Raw genomic sequence first — 23,482 nt, forward strand, 5'->3', positions numbered from 1 at the left:
CCTGGCAGCAGGCCCCCACTCATGTCCCCCAGCACCTCTACCCCCCAGCAGTGCAGGGCACCTGCCAGCAGGCCCCCACTCATGTCCCACTCATGTCCCCTTGCACCCCCACTCCACAGCAGTGCAGGGCACCTGCCAGCAGGCCCCCACTCATGTCCCCCAGCACCCCCACCCACCAGCACTGAGGGGCACCGGGCAGCAGGCCCCACTCATGTCCCCCAGCACCCCCACCCCCCAGCAGTGCAGGGCACCTGCCAGCAGGCCCCCACTCATGTCCCACTCATGTCCCCTTGCACCCCCACCCCCAGCAGTGCAGGGCACCTGCCAGCAGGCCCCCACTCATGTCCCACTCATGTCCCCGTGCACCCTCACCCCCCAGCACTGAGGGGCACCTGCCAGCAGGCCCCCACTCATGTCCCCCAGCACCCCCACCCCCCAGCAGTGCAGGGCACCTGCCAGCAGGCCCGCACTCATGTCCCCCAGCACTCCCAACCCCCAGCAGTGAGGGGCACCTGCCAGCAGGCCCCCACTCATGTCCCCACCCCCGAGCAGTGAAATGGCAATCTCATGACGCAAACCAGAAGTCAACTATGTACATCAACACACGTCCGCCACACGAAGGCAGGCGGTAGCGTCCCTGCGCATTAAAAACATGTGTGCTAACAAAAAGCACATATATACAGCTCTGATGAATGTCCCATACTGTGGCCCTCTAGGACAAATGACGTGCAAAGGGCTATGCGACAAACACGGACACCCGCTGTGTCAAAAATAGCGTGTGCGTGTATTTCAGGGGCACGCAGGAAGTTTCACATGCGATTGGGCCTGGGCGAGCGGGGTATGTGTATTTCAGGGGTGCACGGGAAGTTTTACACGCGATTGGGCCTGGGCGAGCGGGTACGTGTATTTCAGGGGCTCGCGGGAAGTTTTACACGTGATTGGGCCTGGGCGGGCGGGTTACGTGTATTTCAGGGGCGTGCGGGAAGTTTTACACGCGATTGGGCCTGGGCGAGCGGGGTACGTGTATTTCAGGGGTGCGCGGGAAGTTAAACACACGATTGGGCGTGGGCGAGCGGGGTACGTGTATTTCAGGGGCTCGTGGGAAGTTTTACAAGTGATTGGGCCTGGGCGAGCGGGGTACGTGTATTACTGGGGTGGGCAGAGAAGTACAGGAGGCAAGTGCGCGGAACGGCCACAGGCTCGCCTACAACACATATTAATGGAATCAAACGGGGCTAAGGCATGCGCCAAAAAAGATGTGCCAATCCGGAAAGACGTACTCCAGCAGGAAGCAGGCGTACGTCGACCCGCGCAGCATAACAGTGCGCACAAACAACAAACAAGCTCAGACACCAGGATGAATATACCGTTCGTAGGAGCAGTGGCCGTGGGATACTGCAGGAGGAGAAGGAGGATAGTCAGGGCCAGAATTTTTACACCCAGAACCAGCCTTTTTGGGATGCCTGATGACCAGGTGTATGGGAGGTACAGGTTTCCACCTCACATAATACTCGACCTGGTCAGTGAGTGGGAGGATGACCTCAGATCACCCACTCTGTGCTCCCAAGCACTCAGCCCCCTGGAGAAGGTCCTTAATGTACTGCACTTCTTGGCCACTGGATCATTTCAGCGGACAAGTGCCATAGTGGGTGGGGGGGGTGTCACAGGCCACGCAGTCACGCTGCCTACACCAGGTCTTGGCCATCATCACTGCACGCCCCTCAGTCCGCAGGCACATATACCTGCCCAGAACACCTGCAGAAAGACAGGCTGCCGTCCAGGAATTCTACGGGGGCACAATTTCCCAAAGTGCTAGGTGCCATTGATTGCACCCATGTGGCTCTACGTCCCCCCAGGGCATCTGAGCACATCTATAGAAACCGCAAGCACTGGCATTCCATCAACGTCCAGGTAGTATGTGATGCCAAGGGAATCATCACCTCAGTATATACCAACTATCCAGGGTCCACCCACGACAGTTTCATCTACAGAATGGCAACCCTAAACCGGGATCTAGAAACTGGGCGGTATGGCGACACATGGCTGCTTGGTGAGTATAAATGCCACTGCACATGCATGCATGTCAGATACTGAGTAATGTCACAACCCCACTAATAATACCCATCACCACCTCCCCAGGGGACAGTGCCTACCCTCTGAGCACCCACATGATGATGCCAATTCGGAACCCCACCACGCCACCCGAGGTAAGATACAACACATCCCACATTGCAACCCGGGGCATAGTGGAGCGCACATTCGGAGTGCTCAAGTCACGCTTTCGCTCCCTTGACCGTTCTGGTGGGCAGCTGTTATACGCTCCCCCAGTAGTGTGCAGGATCATAGTGGCAGTATGTGTCCTGCACAACATTGCAACACGCTGGGGCCTGCCCGTGGACATGGTGGTGCCCCCAGATCCCCAACCACATGCACGTCTGCTGCGCATGGGAGGGGAAAGGGCACGGGGTGAGGCAGCCCGTACGCAGCTGGTGGCTAATTACTTCACCTAAAATCACACCCCTGTGGAGTGCACACAGCCCTGGCACATACCATCTGACAATCAATGATGATGACTCAAGGGACAGTCAACTGTCACTACCATACCAGCCTGAGATTGTTCACCTGGAAGTGTTACATTGTGTGCATCCCACCAATTCTGTGTCATTAAAAGACATACATCTATGCCAGGGTTGCACAACTGATTTTGAGAGAGGGCTATAGTGGCCTGAAAAGTAAATGTGGGCGGGGCGTTAGGTGGGGCGTGGCAGGAGGCTTCTTCAACCCCCAATTTGTATTAAACACATGGAAAAAGAATATGTTGTTGAGGGGTAACGAATTTAATTTGCATTTCAAACGTACATTTAGTACTACACATTATCCATTGTCATGAATCATTTCAATTTAGTAATTGTATATCGTCTGTTCAATCAAATCATATATATTTTATTGACCCTTGATTGGACATTCAGTTCTTTTTCACTGCTATAGTTTGCTGTTCGGGTTGGCCAAGAGGAGTATGGCCTTCGTTGGGTCAGGTTTCCTCATACACCAAAGGATGCACATCTCCTAACTGTGCCTGTTTCAGCTTTATTATTGGGTTCACTCTTGGAGTGCAACACAATGCCCCATGGCTCCCACCCCCAACCAAACACTATGCCCCATGGCCACCTCACCCCTAACCAAACACTATGCCCCATAGCCCCCTCACCCCCCACTAAACACAATGTCCCATGCCTCCCACCCCCAACCAAACACCATGCCCCATGGCCCCCTCACCCCCAACCAAACACTAAGCCCCATGGCCCCCTCACCACCAACCAAACATATGCCCCATGGCCCCCTTACCCCCAACTAAACACAATGCCCCATGTCTCCCACCCCCAACCAAACACCATGTCCCATGGCCCCCTCACCCCCAACCAAACACTAAGCCCCATGGCCCCCTCACCCCCAACCAAACACTATGCCCCATGGCCCCCTCACCCCCAACCAAACACTAAGCCCCATGGCTCCCACCACACTTCGGGCCAACATCTCCAACCAGGCACGAACTCGAACCCCCACCCCCCTAACTCAGCACACACACTCTCAAGCATGCACCCATACAGACCCGAACCCCACACCCACCAAATTGCTAAAACATGACAGTACTAAGTGAAAGTAGTGGTAGTCTTACAACCTGAATAAGACAGCACATCGACCCCTTCCAACTGTAGAGTGTTGCTGCCACGCAAATGTGCCAGTGTACTGCATACTACATGAACTCCATCTGCAAAGTAGACGGCCTTGTGAAGACATGAGAAGGAACCTGCAAATTAGGAGGAAGACATGGATGCACAAGCACATATCAATACACCATGCAGTGTACAATACAACAACAATATCCACTAGAAATGTATACACAGTATTGACTACAGACTGCCCACACAGCTCATGGGAGTCCAACGTCACTGTGTAAGTCACTGTCACTTGGGCACACCCTTTGCAAGCCCATGGAAACGGGAAGCAGGAGAGGTGTGTGTCTCACGAACCCAAGCATCTAACCCAAACTCAGGACGAGCCTGCATGTGCCCAGCCAGAATACAGTGGATGCCCATGGGAGCCACACAAGGCAACGCACTGTAAAAAAAAATCAAAAATCAAAAATGGCCTTGTGAGGGTCAGGGTGGGTGGGTGAGGCCACCCAGGAGGTCAGAGGACAGGGTGCACACCAACAGCCACCTGTGTGGATGTTGGGAGAAAAAAAACACCTCCATGGGATCATGGCCTGCACGTCTATGCTATTGTGAGAGAATCGCTGCTGTCGCTCTCCCCACCCTCTGCTGCTGCATCAGGAGGTGGTGGCACTATGGGAGGCAGCCCACGCAAATCCCTGGTCTGGTCCTCCATGGCAGCAAGCATGCGGGTGTGGAAGGTCTCGTTCTGGAGGATTATAGTGCGGAGATCCCCATGCACCACCTGATGTGATGCTCGGATCTCCTCCCGAGTTGCCTGCATCTCAGCTGAGAGCAAACGTGTGAGCCACTCCAGCTACTGTTCTGTCCTCAAGTTAGTGGAAGCCTCAAGGTCAACAAGAGTCTCCCTGAGGTGATGGAGTTCTACCCTCAGGGCTTCCCTGTGGCCCTGGGACTCTATTGATATCGATTGGCGTAGAGTCTCCAGTGCCGCCCGTCTGTCCCTGTTGGGCGCCAACATGTCCTCCCTGTGTGATTGGCAAATGGAGTCTGTTGCCTGCTGTAGTTGCTCCATCTGCCTTTCAGGGGGGACAATGGAAGTGGTCACCCTCTCCATTGCTTGAGCCATCATCTCAGCTGATGCTGCCTGTTGGTTTGCCATACCGTATATGGATTGCTCCCATGCGGTATTGCCTGGTGGTGTACGGCAACCGCGTCGGCGGGCACCACACCGGTTTGGGGCAAGGCGAACTGCGCCTTGCTGTGCCGGCACTGCCTGAGGCTGCAGGACTGCATTCCCCCTCTGATCTGCTGGCCCAGGAACAGGATCAGATGTTGCGGAATGTGACCCTGCATCCGTAACCACCAAAGGCGGACCTACCAACACTGACATCCCCATAGAGGGTTCTACCCCTGGTGCAGGTGGGTTGGACAGAACAGAATCCCTGCCAGAACGACTTACCTGCGACGCCACATAGGTCTCATCATCCGAATCAGCACCTGAATCGAGGTCTGGGGAGGTGCACCCAGAGACACCCCTGGAGAGAATGGTCTGCAGCAAGATTGGGTTCTCACCCACCACCACACCACGTCCCCCACTGGTGCCCGGTCGTGCCTGAGATCCCTTCTGGGTCTGCACCATCTCCTCAACCTCAACAGCATCAAGTGCGTCATCCCCTGCAAAAACATGAAAGACAAAAAATGGAAACAGGCATTAGCACAATGGCACACAAATAGCCCTGAAAAGCTACAGAATCAGTACATGATTGACACATGTACCACATGACTATAACCCTCCCATGCATGCACTGTCACTGAGTTGGAAGGGGAGGAAAATGGCAGACACTCATGACACCAAGATGGAAGAGCAACACATTAGCTGCATGCTGGGTAGCAGTGCCATCACACATTGGCCTGTGAGTGGCATGTCCAATCCATATACATGACACATGCCATCACACAGAAGGCATGTACCATAGGCATGGTACATATGACAAGTACTGCCATATGTCAGTGAATGAGTACTGTCCCCATCCATGTAAGATGGACATGATGAGATAAAAAATGCTACATAGTGTGACAATATTACACATGTGCCACTCACTGCAACACATGCAGTGTACAAGAATACACTGATCGCAGGCTGAGGTACACATCAATGGTTCTTCACTTAAACCTCCCATGAAACAACTATTATGTACCACATACAACATACAAACTGGCCCCAAAAATCAATGTCAGCAGGCCAATTCTCAATCAGCCTGAATGCTGAACGCATTCACCTAACAAGGTAACACATGTGGGCCTATGTGGTGTGTAATGAATGACAGAAACATGTCACGAATGTGACAATAGGGCTGAGAAATGCGTAGTGAAAGTGGGAGAATTGAAACAATCAGCCTGATGAACACTGAAAAATATGGAACAATGTTGTTGCAAGATGCCACTTCAAGGGCAACTGGTGTAATGTTGCGCAAAATGTCTACTGTGGGCAGAAGGGATACTGTAATACCCAAATCCAAGGCAGCAGAATGTTTCGGATGAAGCACATGGGTGACCCAAACCACTGAGGCACACACACCCTCATCTGGCACTCAATCAGAACCCGTCACACACACAACTTACACATGCATCACACACACATGCATGTGCACTCACCGGACAATGCCTCGTAATCTGGCAGTTCTCTCACACCTGGGATCTGTTCCTCTGTGGCGTAGGTCCCAGCAACATATTCATGTATAGTGAGTTTGTTGTCCTCTGGTGGAGACCCAACGCCAGTCACCAGAGTAGCGGCATGATTTGAGGCCAGCTTTTTCTTTGCCCTGCGTTTCAGGTCATTCCACCGCTTGTAGCAATCACCAGCTGTGCGCCTCACAAATCCAAGGGCACTTATGATGTCTGCGACGGTCTGCCAGTGTGCCTGACGTTGTCCAGTTGTGGTCTTGCACCCTGCAGTAATCAACATTTTGCGGTCATGTGTGGACAGATACTCCACAAGTGCATCACGTTCGGCCTCATTGAAGCTAGGCTTCCTTGACGTGCCGGACTGTGTAGCCGTGTCTGGGGTATCAGCCTGCAGTGGACGAGCACTCTTCCTCTTTCTTTTTGAAGGTGGTGGGGATCGTGAGTGGCTTATGCCGCTCTGGTCACTAGGGGCAGGAGCACTAGGAGTGTGCGAATGCACACTGACCATGGGGCTTGGTGCAGGCATTAGCTGGAGTGTGATGTTGTCAGGGGGAACGTTAGTATGATGGACCAGGACTGACACTGTCCTGGCTGGGAGAGTCAGAGCTGGGGTGGATGGAGCTGCAGCTGCCCCTGCAGCCTCTCCACCCTGCATAATTGGGGCAGCAGATGACATAGCTGCCACAGATCCACGTGGATTGGTGACAACAACTTGCACCGCCACACGTGGCATAGACTTGCTGACCTGGAAGTCAGCCAGGGAGTCATTCTGTGCCAGGTCAGGTGCCACAATGGGCTGGTCCAACAGGGGCTGAGCTTGGATGGTGTCAGCCACCTTTCCCTCAACCATGGGGGAGGTGGCATGGGTGTCCCTGATTGTTCCTCCACACATGGGGGCATAGGGGCACCCTGCAAATCCTGGCCACGTCCCCTACCACGCCCACCACGCCCACCTTTTGAGGGTCGGCCACCTTTGCCTCCCTTACCGCATGGTCACCTCCCAGCCATGGCACTGATGTTGTTGTGCGTATGGCAGTTGCAGTAAACTATTGTCCTGGGCAATTGGGGCTCAAAGGGGTAGGATACCAGATGGAATTCGTGCCCTAGTGCTCTAACAAGGCTGTCTGTGACCCCTGGGCTGGGGGAAGATGACGGGTCACGCAACACACAGGCAGCCCAAAATCAAAAATAAACGTGCACGCAACCCCTCGTAGACCACGTGCATGAAAAAATGAACTCGCACTACGCTGTGGCACCCAGAAACACAAAAATAAGCGTACATGTAATACACGCAGCCTACAATGATCTCTGAAGGGGAACGCGACACACGGGGCAAGGACAGTTGCTAAGTACTTGCGGAACTCACCAACTGCCTGGAAAAAGAACATAAAAAATATGAACGTGTGCGCGTTGGCAACACCCCTGCCAAAAGAAGAATTGTACGCTGTCTGAGCAGACAGGACAAAAGGAGAATTGAACTCTGTTTAGGAAACAGGCCCAACAAAAAATCAGAAAAGAGCTGTCAGAGGTAACAGGGAGTACGAACTAGAAACGCTGTGAAGTAATTGCGTGTGAACCGACAAGATGTACAGATTTCACCCACTCGCACTGCACGAAAAGCACGTACAAGGAAATGGCATCCTACACGCAGCTTTTAAACCGACCCACACGTACACGTCAGAGTCGCGTGTACGTAGGCGCTTTCATCCAATTACACGCGATGACACTCGGACGTGCAGTTTATCCACGTGTGCTCTGTCATCACGTGCTATGAGGGAAACGCCCGCGCGCGTAATGTAACTTACGCGCCTACGTGCTAAGGGCCTTTGGTCCAATGGAATCGCGTGCGTGCGCTGACGCGCTTACGCGATAAGGCCCTTTCCTCGAATTACACGCTGATGTCCAAGATTTTCACGTGCCAAATCACTCCGTATCAAGCTGGCCACACAAAAACACACGGAAGACCACGCTCCTGCCCTGAAGGCAATTTTCCTGCCCCCAAGAGCCCCGAGCACGCTCCCACCTGCTATCTGCTGCTGCCTGCCTGCCTGCTGTCCACGTGCCCTGCTATTTGCTGCCTGCACATCAGCCATCTGCAGGGGTGCAGTTGCTGTGACCACCCCTGCTGGAACTGAAGACTCCCGACTGAGATACCATCGCTCCACAGCCCAGTCCCAGGACCCAGTTGCCCACCCACGCCTGACTCTGGGGTTGCCATGTCGGGCACACCACCATCTGGCAGCACTGACAACCCCCAGCCAGAGAGGCAGAGGGCCACCAGCTTCACTGCCACCGAAGTTGGTGTCCTGGTGGAGCAAGTCCTGGGACAGTATGATGCCCTCTTCGGAAGTTTGCGCGCCGACAAGGAAGGACGGACCAGGATCTGGAAGGACATCATGACTGCCATCAACGTGGAGGGGGTGGCAGTCCAAAAATTCCAACATGTCAAGAAGCGCTGGGAGGACTTCAGGTCCAGGACCCTCAACAAGGCCCGGCGCCTCTTGAAGGCAGCGGATGCTAAGGGGCGCTGGGGCCACCTGACAGAACATCAAATGAGGGTCCTGGAACGCATATCCCCAGTGCTCCACGTCCAGGTCCTTGAGAGGCAGACCCGTCTGGAGTCGAGCGGTAAGTGTACATGCATACTGATTGTAAGCTGTGCGTGTGGTGGTGTGCCAGTAGTGTGCAGGTTGCACATGTGGTTTTGTAGGGCCATGTATGGATGTGTATGTACAGGGCCGTGAGGCTAACACATGCGAGTCCTCTCATGTGTGAGACACATGGATGGTGCATGTGTGTGTAAGCTTGCATGCCAAATGCAGATGTGTGAGCACACATGCTTGAATGACTGTGTATGTAAGTTGGCATGGTTGTGGTGTCACACATGGATGTCGGTTCCAGCTGCATGTATCTGCACCGTGTACATGTGCATGTGTGTGTATTTCAGAAGGGTGCAACAGTGATGCAACCTGGATGCTTGGGACACTGATCTGTAGAAGACTGATTGCCAGATGTGACATGGATGCCGATCTCATCACTGCGACAGTTGGTGGAGGTGTACACATGCATGTAAGTGTTGTGGCGTGTGTGCATGTCTAGTGCACTCCCTGTGTTTCATGTGATGTCTGGCTCACCTTTGGCTGCTCATGCTGTTGTATGTGTATGGATGGTGCTGGCTGTTGCCATATGGCTGTGGAATTGCTCAGGTGTGTGAGTTGGCATGCCATGTGTGTTGGAGATTGTGATGCCATGTCTGAAGTTTGACACTGCCACTCATGTGCAACTGGCATGTGTATATCAGTCCATTGTACAGTGTCCTGATGCCTGTCTCCTATCTCTCCCTGTCTGCAGCATCAACTGATGAAGAGGGCGGAGAGGGTGCTGTGGAGCACAGCGGCGGGGATCACACTACCAGCCGGAGATGCAAGGTCCGGCTCCCCTCCCAGGTTATGATCTTGTCAGGGAGTGAGGAGTCTGGTGCCGCATCCCAGGCCGCAGCTGCCGAGGGTAGGTCCAAGAGGCAGAGGTCGGAGTTGGACTCCTCGGCAGCAGAAGGGGCAGCTGAGACCCCACAGGGTCCGATGAAGGAAGATGGCACGGAGTCATCCAGGTTGGTGGAGGGTTTGGTGGAGGAGGAGGCCGTGCAAGGGACAGAGACGGGGTCTGGAGGTGGGGATTCCACTGGTGCCAGTGGTGCAGTGCAGGGGCAGGGACAGGAGGCAGCACAGGCCGCCGCGGAGGTGCCTGTGTGTAATCCTGTCCCTGATCCTGTGACTGCATCATCCCGCACCAGCAGGGATGCCTACGTCCAGACCCGTTTTCAGGGAGGGGATCCGCTTACAACAACTGGCCTTCCTCTCCCTGCGGATGTGGCTATCCGGGACCAGGTTGAGCCTGTCCTGGGTGGGGTGGCGTTGTGTCAACGGGACATGCGAGGTGACCTGCAGTCTTTTCATGGGGAGACTGCACGTCATCTCGAATGGCTCGTTAACCACGTCAGCCTACTGGGACAGGTCACCCAGGCCGGATTCCTTCGTTTGCTGAACCTTGCTTCGACCCCCTCCTCACCTGAACATCCTATGCGCCAGTCGTCCTCCGTGCCTTCTTCCCATCCATGTATCACCTGGGTACCCTGTGGAGCTGCCTCTGACCGTGTGGCCAGGCTGGTGGAGGACACATCCCTGCCACAGTCGGGAGTCGGACGTCCAGCAGGGGTGGCCACCTCAACAACTGCACCCCAGCCGGAGGAGGATGTGCAGGCAGCAGGAGCCAGGGCATGGGCAGAGGCACAGCAGCAGCAGCAACAAGGTGGGAGCCATGATGGCTCGGGGCCTTCGACATCGGAGGGGCAGGCATCGGCCAGAGAGCTGGAGGACCCAGGACGGGAAGTGTCTTCCGTGTGGCTAGCGGTTAGGCCATGCTATAGATGCGGAGCGGCAGCGGGCGGAAGAGGCACGGCTCACGATGGTCAGGGCGGAGAACTCCATGCAAAGGGCTCTGAGGCAGGCCGAGTGCCTTGAGGCAATTCGCAGGGACCTGGAGGTCCGGATGTCATCATCCCTGTGAACCCTCAGGGCCTTAGAAGAGGACCGCCTCCGGGACATTGAGCAGGAGTTCGATGATGCCCTAGCCCGGGAAATCAGGAAGTGAGCCGTCGGACTAGCCCGCTGCCATTGTATATAGTTAATTAATGTTAGGTTTCCTTTTGGTTTTCATTTCATTTGGGGCGCTTGGACAATGCCCCGCCTTTTTGTATATAGTTGTTCATTAGGTAGGGTTTTTGTAGGTTTCCATTCAATGGTTGGGCTCATGGACCCTGGATGTGTACTTTGTATATAGTTCTACACTGGATTTCACTTCATTTAAGTTTCTTTTTTACCATGGATCAATGGATGTGTCTTATTTTTACACTTTGGATTTGGTTGGACGGACAGACTCTTTGGACCCATTTGCTTTTGGATTGATTTGGATTCTGCTTTCACACATTTTTTTTGAATATTTTGGACATGCAGCTTTTTCTTCATTATTTCCATTATTGTGTGTTATTTTTTTTATTAATTTGGTTAATTATTGAATACACATTTATTATATACTTTACTGATGTGGTCTTATCTCTTTTGTTTTGTGCATGTCACAATGTTGATATTTTCACAGTCATGTGTCACCATTGCGTGGGTATGAGGCACATTGATTCATGGCCATGCTGGTCATGTATTTTCTATCATGACTTTGGAAATTCAATGTGTGGTGTTTGGACTGGGGTGGGATTTGGGTGGCCATGAGGGGCATGGGTCTGGAGTGTGATGACCTGTCTGGGGGGACATGTGTGGGGGCCTGCTGGCAGGTGCCCCTGACTGCTGGTGGGTGGGGGTGCAGGGGGACATGTGTGGGGGCCTGGTGGCAGGTGCCCCTGACTGCTGTGGCGTGGGGGTGCAGGAGGACATGTGTGGTACATGTGTGGGGGCCTGCTGGCAGGTGCCCCTGACTGCTGGGGGTTGGGGGTGCTGGGGGACATGTGTGGGGGCCTGCTGGCAGGTGCCCTGCACTGCTGGGGGGTGGGGGTGCTGGGGGACATGCGTGGGGGCCTGCTGGCAGGTACCCCTGACTGCTGGGGGGTGGGGGTGAAGGGGGACATGTGTGGGACATGTGTGGGGGCCTGCTGGCAGGTGCCCCTGACTGCTGGGGGGTGGGGGTGCAGGGGGACATGTGTGGAACATGAGTGGGGGCCTGCTGGCAGGTGCCCCTGACTGCTGGGGGGTAGGGGTGCTGGGGGACATGTGTGGGGGCCTGCTGGCAGGTGCCCCTGACTGCTGGGGGCTGGGGGTGCAGGGGGACATATGTGGGACATGTGTGGGGGCCTGCTGGCAGGTGCCCCTGACTGCTGGGGGTGGTGGTGCAGGGGGACATGTGTGGGGGCCTGCTGACAGGTGCCCCTGACTGCTGGGGGGTGGGGGTACAGGGGGACATGTGTGGGAGATGTGTGGGGGCCTGCTGGCAGGTGCCCCTGACTGCTGGGGGGTGGGGGTACAGGGAGACATGTGTGGGACATGAGTGGAGGCCTGCTGGCAGGTGCCACTGACTGCTGGGGGTGGAGGTGCAGGGGGACATGAGTGGGGGCCTGCTGGCAGGTGCCCCTGACTGCTGGGGGGTGGGGGTGCAGGGGGACATGAGTGGGGGCCTGCTGGCAGGTGCCCCTGACTGCTGGGGGGTAGGGTGCAGGGGGACATGTGTGGGACATGAGTGGCTGTCTGCTGGCAGGTGCCCCTGACTGCTGTGGGGTGGAGGTGCAGGGGGACATGTGTGGGGGCCTGCTGGCAGGTGCCCCTGACTTCTGGGGGGTGGGGGTGCTGGGGGACATGTGTGGGGGCCTGCTGGCAGGTGCCCCTGACTGCTGGGGGGTGTGGGTGCTGGGGGACATGTGTGGGGGCCTGCTGGCAGGTGCCCTGCACTGCCGGGGGGTGGGGGTGCTGGGGGACATATGTGGGGGCCTGCTGGCAGGTACCCCTGACTGCTTGGGGGGTGGGGGTGCTGGTTGACATGTGTGGGGGGCCTGCTGGCAGGTGCTCCTGACTGCTGGGGGGTGGGGGTGCAGGGGGACATGTGTGGGACATGAGTGGGGGCCTGCTGGCAGGTGTCCCTGACTGCTGGGAGGTGGGGGTGCAGGGGGACATGTGTGGGACATGAGTGGGGGCCTGATGGCAGGTGTCCCTGACTGCTGGGAGGTGGGGGTGCTGGGGGACATGTGTGGGGGCCTGCTGGCAGGTGCCCCTGACTGCTGGGGGGTGGGGGTGCTGGGGGACATGTGTGGAGGCCTGCTGGCAGGTGCCCCTGGCTGCTGGGGGTTGGGGGTTCTGGGGGACATGTGTGGGACATGTGTGGGGGCCTGCTGGCAGGGGCCCCTGACTGCTGGGGGGTGGGGGTGCAGGGGGACATGTGTGGGACATGAGTGGGGGCCTGCTGGCAGGTGCCCCTGACTGCTGTGGGGTGGGGGTGCAGGGGGACATGTGTGGGACATGAGTGGGGGCCTGCTGGCAGGTGCCCCTCACTGCTGGGGGGTGGGGGTGCTGGGAGACATGAGTTGGTGATCATATTGCAACGTGACATGTGACTTGGCTGGGGTGCATGCCCCTGGTGGATGGGCTGCCTGCGGGACATGACCAGGGGTGCAGGGTTGTCCCCTGTGGTGTGGGCTGCCTGCAGGGGCCATGGAGGGGGTAGAGGGGACACCTGGGAGGACCCACACTGCCAATTCACGTGTAGGACTCCTCGCGCACCCCTGAAATACACGTTTCCCGCTCTGACAGCAAAAACGCGTGTGAAACTTCATGCGCAGCCCAGTAATACACGTACCCTACTCCAATCGCGTGTGAAACTTCCCGCGCACCCCTGAAATACACGTACCCAGCCCAATCGTGTATGAAACTTCCTGCGCACCCCTGAAATACACGTACCCAGGCCATTCGCGTTTGAAACTTCCCGCACACCCCTGAAATACACGTACCCAGCCCAATCCCGTGTGAAACTTCCCGCGCACCCCCGAAATACACGTACCCAGGCCAATCGCGTGTGAAACTTCCCGCGCACCCCCGAAATACACGTATCCAGGCCAATCGCGTGTGAAACTTCCCGCGCACCCTGAAATACACGTACCCAGGCCACTCGCGTGTGAAACTTCCCGCGCACCCCTGAAATACACGTCCCCAGGCCAATCGCGTGTGAAACTTCCCGCGCACCCCTGAAATACACGTACCTAGGCCAATCGCATGTGAAACTTCCCGCGCACCCCTGAAATACACGTAACTAGGCCAATCGCGTGTGAAACTTCCCGCGCACCCCTGAAATACACATACCCAGGCCAATCGCGTGTGAAAATTCCCGCGCACCCCCATAATACATGTACCCCACTTGCACAGGCCCTTTCGCGTGTGAAAGTTCCCGCAAACCCCGTAATACACGTACCCTGCTGAAATCGCGTGTGAAACTTCCCGCAAACCCCAGTAATACACGTACCCCACTCGCACAGGCCCTTTCGCGTGTGAAACTTCACACGCACCCCAGTATTACATGTTCCCCGCTTGGCGTTTGCTGTTTGGCAGCCCTGTAAACTGGTCCAGGGTTAGCGCAGCCCTTTGCGCTGAATTGGGAATTTTGATGGCTTTTCCTTGCGCGAGGGCGTTCTTGGGGGCGTAACTGGCACTGCTGCAGGGTCGCTGCGCCACTCTGCGCCACGGCTTGTTTTGGAGGCTAAAATCCATGAATACGCTGTGCGCGGAAATCGATTTTAGCGCACGCGGCTGGCACAGACATTTACATGCACACACTGTGCGCCAGCCGCGTGCGCCACTTTTGTGCGAAATTCTCTGAATTACCCTGTAAGTCTGCTGCCACATAGAACCTTTTCTTCACAACAGCCGTGAGTCTTTTGTCTATAGAGCACCTTTCAAAGTCCTTAAGTCTTGTGGACACTGCTTTACTGTTGGTCAGCTGAGGACACCAGGGATAAGGCTGGGACTTGCACTGAAAACTGTTTCTTTTTTATGTGGCATAGTGGAGTTCTTTAAATCACAGTACGTTTATCATAGGCTGGTTTGATTTGTCTCTTTAAATTCCAGGGCCGGAGCCTGGGTTCTGTGGGGGGAGGGCTGGTGGGGGTTGTGCTACTTTCCTGGAGTGGTGGGCACCAATCTGACAGTTTGCATAGGGTGTCAAATTTCATTCCACCGGCCCTGGTTGTACTTTATTATGTGGCAGATGAGAATCATGGCTGATGTGACAGTGTACTGTATGTCAGGCTCCTCACATTCCATCTCCATTAACAGGTGAATCTAGGTGTTATCCCCCCATATATTGTGAACTGAATGTGTTGCTCCTCGATCACTCTGGCCAGGCGATGAAGAAAAACACAGAAAAGTAAAGGCAGAAATCTGTGTTCTTGTAGGACTCTGCATAATACGCACTGAAGGATCGTAGGGACCTGGTTAACATCTGTTTGCCGCAGGCAATCGGGGAGGAAGGGATCGATCCAGTTTAAGGATTTGCTTGCCATCTTTATTCACTCTGACAGGTGATTTAGTAAAAATCTGTGAGATTTCGTATAGAACGCTGCTGCTGATAGGTCTTTCAATTAGGTCCTGCCCAGCTTCCTCATATATTGCTGATAAGTAATCTTGACACACATTGGAAAACTAGTTTCTGGACCACGTACATGTCTCGTGTCAGATTGGGGATCTTTCACATTTTGGTTGCACCCTGTGTGATCTTGCTGTCTCCTTGTTATTTTTCCCTCCTTCCTGTTAATAAGAAAGAATTACCATGGAAAAAAAGTCAGGCCGCGTGTTCACATGAAACATTCATCTCATTATCCTTCACAAACTTTACATAGAGGCAACGGGTGTTCCTTAACCTGGTTTTAATCACAGATATCTTTAGTGAAGTAGACTATGGGCCTCATTCCGAGTACGGCGCTAACCAATGGCGCTATTAACGCCTTGGTTGACGCCGTACCCGGACCGGCAGCGCCTTGGTGGATGGCAGAATTACAGCCCCATTCCAAAGTTGGCGGGGCGGTTATTCCCCATTCACCAAGGCTCTTCCCCATTCCCAAATGAGCCCCCATAGGGCTCAATGGGAATGGGGAAGATGCAAATAACGGTGACCGTTCATTACGGTCACCGTTATTGGCTTGGAGGCTCTTTTGCGCCCTCGCCTTTAACACCTGCTCAAAGCAGGCGTTAAGGGCGAGGGCGCAAAGGGAACTCGGAGTATGGCGGTAAGGGATTACCGCCACCGGTCTCGTTACCGGTGGCCGCTATCCCTTACCGCCATACTCGGAATGAGGCCCTATATGTAGTAGCCTTTGGACTTGCCAAACGTCTGTCGCTAATACCTTTTGACGGGTTGGCCACATCTATTTCTAATTTTCAATATTTAGAAAATCCACCCAGTAGTTCACAAGATATCAATTATTATAGCGGTTTTTTTTGTACCTTTTGTTTTAGTTTTCCCATAGGGAATATTCACTATATTCACTATATGTAGCCAGCTGCCCAGTCTAGATCTTTGGACAGACTTTCAGCAGGTTTGTTTCAAAAGAGGAAGTAAATACGGCAGGGGATTTTGTTGTTGATTTGGTGAGAATACATGCAGTATTTCTTTAAAATAAGAATCGGGTGTCCCAGGAAACAAAAGTTCTATGGGCCAGATTCATGGAATTATTTGCACAGTAAATAGGGACTTCCCATTTGTTGATTCATGGAATGGACTGCGCTGAACTTTATTTTCCGTACTTTGCGGGGACTTCGTGCAGGCCGAGTGCCTTGCGCAACACACCATGCAGTGCACGGGTGTGGCTTGCGCAGAGGGCAGGGAAAGGGGCAGAACTCGCAAAATGAGGAAGAACAAGGGAAAATGTGTGCATTACGGGGCACAGCCCAGAGGCAGTCCATCACATGACCACTATTGCGTGGAATTACACATATTTATGGATACAACCGTGTAACCCCTCGGCAGGGTAATAGCCATGAAAAGCCCTCATACTATCCGCCACCCGAAGGCAGGTGTACAGACAGTTGCACAAAGGATTCCCTGTGCACAGGTAAGATGGGGTGTCGGATTTACGGGTGCATGTACACAGCCAGGGTTCTGATCTAACTTAGGGGTGTGTGTGTACGCAGTTTAGCGGGGTGCAGGAACGGTTCACGGGGGTTCGCATGCACATTTCCAGAGTTTTACCCAAGTTACGATAAATTGCAACCATGTTGTCGGGTGCCGGTAACAGTTACAAGGGACCCCACGCAGGGTCCCTGAGATGCAGGCCTGTTTGCGGGGGACCCCATGCACTGTTTTAAGGGTACATGCATTTGTGCCCTGGGAGCACACAAAGGTAGCTGTTGCTGGCTTTTTTTACTTTACATGGGGGCATATCATGGGTGTTCCAGCCGCGACTTGTGTATATGGTTACTTTGTGCAAACAATTCCATGAATACGCAGAGCACACAGAATAACTTCTGCATGCAGGCTTGTGCAGAGTCATTCTATGCGCACAGGCTTTGTGGGATCTCTGCGCACTATTCCATGAACCAGGCCTACTATCTGTAATAATACATTGCTGGAGTGAAGTGAAGGTGTTTGCAGTTTTAAAAATCAGTCATTTCAAATCACTGTTTTTTCTCAAGAAATTATGTTATTTCCAGTAAATGTGCTTAACATTACATATGAGGGGTTCCTGAAGTACGTTTGAAGATAGTGTGGTTATGGGGGATGCTAGTAGGGTAGATAAGTGAAGGTCAGGACCTTTTTGAAGAACAAGAAATAATTTTTTCAAGCTATTTTCCAACATTGTAATGCGACTTCTCATTGTTTTATGAGCATGATAGGAAAATCATTCAAATAGATGAAGAAAGAAAATCGAGAAACAGTAACAAAGGGAGAGCTTAGTGGGTGGGTGTGAGGAAATGTCATCTGTGTGGGTATGCAAGCCTGAGCTTCTTTTTTTTTTTACTATGTACAATGATGCTGATTTTTCACGTTCAGTAAGTGAGCACTTGCTAAATGCTCTATGCTGAAAATGTATACTCTGTACTCTTTGCTGCACTCTTTCTACTGACATCCCAGTGACTGTCATGCAATTTGTCAAAATAGCAGCCCCAAAACAGAATATACATCCCTGAAACAATCCAAATGATTCCATCAACCATGGTCCGCCCTTAAAAGTTGGCACGCAGGATACAAATTACATATATATATCTGTGCATCGCCAAGGTTTGGTGGCTGTTATTTTTGCATATATTCAGTGAAAAAACTTTGTTAAAGGGACGTCATGGTTAAGTCGCGCCAATAAAAACCTATGAAATTCAGTGAAAAAACATTGTTAAAGGGACGTTATGGTTAAGTTGCGTTACTAAAAACCTATGAAATTCAGTGACAAAATGTTGTTAAAGGGACGGTATGGTTAAGTTACCCTCCCTTTCCTTCCTTTCCTTCTGTGTCTTGTTAAGAGCCACCTTTCACAATTTAAAAATAGAACTGCCAATGAAATGCTGCAGGGCCCCTGTTCATTTTTACATGTCTGCGGACAGTCCGCGGACATGTATATTTTTTGGGGTACTGCGCTATCAAAACCATTGTACTATTCTCTGGGAAGAAGTGGTGGCTCTGAAAAGAGCCTTTTTGTGGTGTTTTTTGTTTTTCAAAAACTTCAATTTTGTATATTTCGCAGAAAATTCTGATTTCCAGCATGAGTAAAATGGACTCGTACTCTGAAAATAATGTGTGTGCTACGAAACATAATATGTTCATTGTGAAATGAGAACATACCAACATCTCTCAAAAAAGCGCAAACAGCCTTGTTGACATTGCGCCTCGCTTTCTCCATTTGTGGACCAAACGAAGAAGAACACAACCACGTTTGTCGCTGCGCAATACGAGAAAAAAATTACTCTGGAGTTTGGAAACATCTCCATGACGTTCCTAAGTCCTTCTTTCATTGCAAATTCCAAGGAGATTACAGAGACATGTCCTAAACTGTTCCCTCCACAATGAATAATAATAATGTCTGGACGACAGTGTGTCATCAAAGTAGCACCAAGAGGAAACAAATCTAACCACTTAATTCCGCACACTCCATGCCAGTGCACAATCACATGAGGGAATCCAAGATCTGGAGCCACTCCACAGTGATCTGCATGCACCTCCAACCAATTTATCCACAAGTCACCCAAGATCCACACAATCTGCCTTCTAAAAGACACAGCCATAGCTATCTGCTCTCCTCTCAGGAAACAGACTTTCTACCAAAGTCTCTCCTTACACATCACACACCGTAAACCTTATTAACCAATCCCTTGGCCTGCACAGTCTCATTTGCATGCCTCTCAGCCTCAAAATCCCTTTATGTAATACGAGCTGTCCGCTGACAGCCGTGGTGTCCACGGACAAATTGTAAAATCTGAGAGTGGGGAATGAAAATTCAAATAGTGTACCCCACTTCCCCTTTGAGGGTGGCTCTGAAAAGAGCCTTTTTTTTATGTTTTTTGGAACGTGTTTATAAAAAAACATCTTTCATTTTGTTATTTTTTTCACTTATTTTTTTCCTGTTGTCGTCACGTTATCCTCTGTAAAGCACTCCTTATATTTTGAAATAATATATCATTTCCCAATATGGATAAAGAAATGCCATCTGCTTTAAAATAGTCACCTTTAACAAAATCATCATTGTCATTGTAACAAGGCAACATTCCACTTCTAAACAAGAAAGCAGACATCCCTCTGTTCACCAAACACCTTGCACCATTTTGCTGGGGACAGAAAACATTACAATTCTCCCATAGTACCCTAGGCAATATTTCAGAAAAAATCACCTTGGCATTTGGAACAACCTCCATCACTGCCTGAACCAAGTTTTCAAGAGCACTCAACAAACTAGAAGCACTGATATATCCCAAATGGACAGCACCTCAATGCAGTACCACTACTTCTGGGCTCTGTCACATGCAGAAACTCTTACAAGCTCCAACCACTGCCTGCATATTGGAACCAGGCACAGTTGACCAGAAAACCTCAACTCCTTCAAAACCAAAACTGTCAGCCTTATGTATATACATAGCATACCTCTCCAAACCATTTACAAACAGATCTCCAAAAACCAACACCCTCACTTGCTTCACCTCTCCCATCTTCACTACACACACAACCTCTCTTCCTGCAAAGAACAACTGCAACACCTGATTTGTTAATCCCTACAGTCCCCTTTCCATGCTGGATTTGCTGAGAAACCCCAGATGTGACACGCCCTGTCCGCGAACAGCCGTGCTGTCCGCGGACCCCACAATTCAGGGGCACCCCTTTTCCCTGTCCAAATCACTGTCTGCACCACTCTCTCATTCGATACACATAACGAGTCATACAAACATCCACCAATCACATCCAAGAACTCTAAATCTAACTCAGTCATCACAATTCAGTACTTTAGATGAACTGTTCATCACTCTGGCTACAAGTGCCATGTGATTGCAAAGTACCTACAGCTAAAACTACTATAAAACTCTTCAAGATTTCTACTTTCAGATTCAACTACATCTACATACATCAATACAAACTAAACGTATGAATATTTTGTTTACAGTAAACTGGCAACTCTTTTATAAATGCATATGAGCAGGGTACCTGCCATTCACCCTGCATAGTCTGCAAGAAAAGCATACTATAATTTCTCCCATCTCCTATAATCAAGTTCACTTACAAATCTGTCTACTTTCCAAATTTTAATTTACCCATGTTGCTTATTGCTATGGTCAACCTATAATTCTCTTATTTCCTTCTGTCATTTCTACAACCATTTACTCCTTAACACACTATTATACATTCCTAGAATGCACACAAAACAGGAGACCAGCTTTTATCTAACAAGCGCATTGCAAGTACAGAAAATGCATTTATTTAAACAGAATGCCTGCCTAACACTTGCCATACTTGCCAAAGCCAACAAATACAAGTGTACATTCAGAACAGTGCTAATAGGAATGTGGATAACAAAGTCAAAGAACTGAAAGGTTTCCAGCACTCATGTAGGAAACATCTATGCAGAAAAAATATTAATGGAATTACACACACAAAAACATTCCCCTTTATATTTTTCCAAGCTTTCTTTCACACCCTACTACAACTTCCACTAATCTATTACCACGCTAAACAGTGCAACAGCAACACATACTTTCAAAAGAGCACCTCATAGAACACACCTATAAATACTCCACTAACCCCCTTAGCAATGAAGCTGATGCTCCAAAATCCCCATTCATATGCAAAGCTATGCAATTTAACATATCCAGTACCTCTTCCTAGAAAGAACTCCTTTTTCAAATGTAACTAATCTATTTTGCAAGTGAAATTAGCACACATATGTACTAACTTCCTTCTTTCACAATTGCAGTGAAAACCACACTCCTGAAAACAAGCAGCGTCTGAAGTACAAGACATAACGCAGAAGAAACCTACTCTTTGCATCCAACAAAGCAAGTCAAATACTGTCATAATGTTCTAACTGTTACTCAAACACTGTAAAACTGTAGTATTGTAGAACAAACAATTGTATCAACCCCACAGCCGTACATTCAGTATTGCTAATTGCACCTCAACAGGTGCACATTTTGTAGTGTAATCTCAACACCAGTATAGTAACACACAAATATGAGAATAGCCTTCCAACCTGAAGTAACAGCCCATTCAACAATCACACACCTCTACATACATGCCCACCATCATACTCAGACACTCATGCACAATGCACACATACATTGCACAACATCCCAACCCAGTCTGTTTTTCTCCAAGAGACACCAAACAATGCCTACCAAAAAGCGACTCTGTAGAAAGCAACGCCAAAATAGAGCAAATCCAAATAAAAGTGTACAAAATAGGCATTCACCTCTAGCAGAATGTATTAAAAAAATTCAAACAAAACAGCTAACACAGTCACTAAGCGAAACTAAAGCATCTTCCAGTAAAGAAACTTTGACTTCTCTTTCAAAATGTAAAACTAAACAGACAGTTGTTAAAAAGACTGCAGCTACCACTAGTACAGTATAAATCTTGATGTAGCCACAAGTAAGCCTACCAAAATAATTATTTTACAAAACAAATTCCACCACAGAGTCCTTTAGAACCTTATAAAAACAGGAGAGAAATCATGCTGAACCCTTAAAACCTACCACAGAAAACTAATACTAGAAGCTATCACAGACAGTGCAATCCTTCTCAAAAGGAAATTATGTATATTAGTTTTAAACAGGATGAAACCAATAACAAAACTAACTACTAAACTACAAGGACTTCTCAACAAACGGAATATCAACAAAGATAGCTTCTCAAACATCTGTGCAGGTGAGTGGACTCACACCACCAGCACAAAACCATATTTCAATGAAGAAGCATACAAACAAAAGCAAACAAACCCAATTGCCATACATAGCAGTGGACAAGGGTATGAAAAGATTAATAATACCATCATGGAACAAGAAATGCTGCTCATACAAATATCTCTAGCAAACAATACTCTCCATTCCTTTGAACCAATACATCCAGTCTACAAATGGCCATGCACATCAATGTGTAACATAGAAAAAACAATCTTTCACATCTTTACGCCAGTTCCTCAATCAGTATGTGAAAGGCAAAGACAAATTGAAAATAAAACTATTACAAACTATGGACTCCTGTCCAGTTCGCAAATACACAGGACTACATGGACATTCATTAGCCTGCATTTCTGGACTATTTGCAAAAGCACCTTCCACCATATCGGAATGATAGTAACACACTATTCAACTGTAAGAAATCTCGTTCATAAACTGTACTATACCAAAAGTCCTGCTTTAGCAATGGCCAATTTAAATAACAATCTACTAAATGGTACAGCCAAAGAACTACTTGAAGAAATAGAACACATCCAGAGAAAATATTTTGGAAGTGAAAGCCACTTACAAAATCCAATATCTTTAGAACAGACCAGAAGCAACTTTACAGATGGCAACCTTCTACTACATACATACAAAAAAGAAATACTGAAGTTTAAAAGCACATCTGCTGAAGTACCAAACCATGTGTGTGTATGTTGCCGCAGGACTTTTTATAAAAATAGCACAAAAACTGTAGACATAATGTACAAAATAGAAGACAATGAATATTCCAAGTGGTTCCAATTGGCTCTCTATCTTTAGCAGAAAACAAATATGAAATTACTAACCCCTCGATACTTTGCAGATACTGCAGTGCAAAACTTGACAACAACCACATACCTTCACGTTCTATCACTAATAACTTGAAATTATTCCCACTACCAAAACCACTGCAACAACTTAACTTGTATAAGAGCATTATAATTCAAACAGTGCACCCATTTCAAGCAATAATATGCCTTCAACCAAAAACAGCAAAACTACCTCCCTCTGAATTACTTAAAGGCATTTGTGGCAAAGTACTTTATTTGCCATTAGATCTTAAAGAAAATGTACACACTCTGGGAGTGCAACGGCCAATAGAACAATCTTGGAGTATCCTAGTATCTGGCGTACCTACAAAAGACAAAACAATTTGGCAGCAACTAGTGGACTTACATAAAGTTA

Source organism: Ambystoma mexicanum, chromosome 6p (genome assembly GCF_040938575.1).
Source record: "Ambystoma mexicanum isolate Mex_15411 chromosome 6p, UKY_AmexF1_1, whole genome shotgun sequence".
Classification (NCBI taxonomy): domain Eukaryota; kingdom Metazoa; phylum Chordata; class Amphibia; order Caudata; family Ambystomatidae; genus Ambystoma; species Ambystoma mexicanum.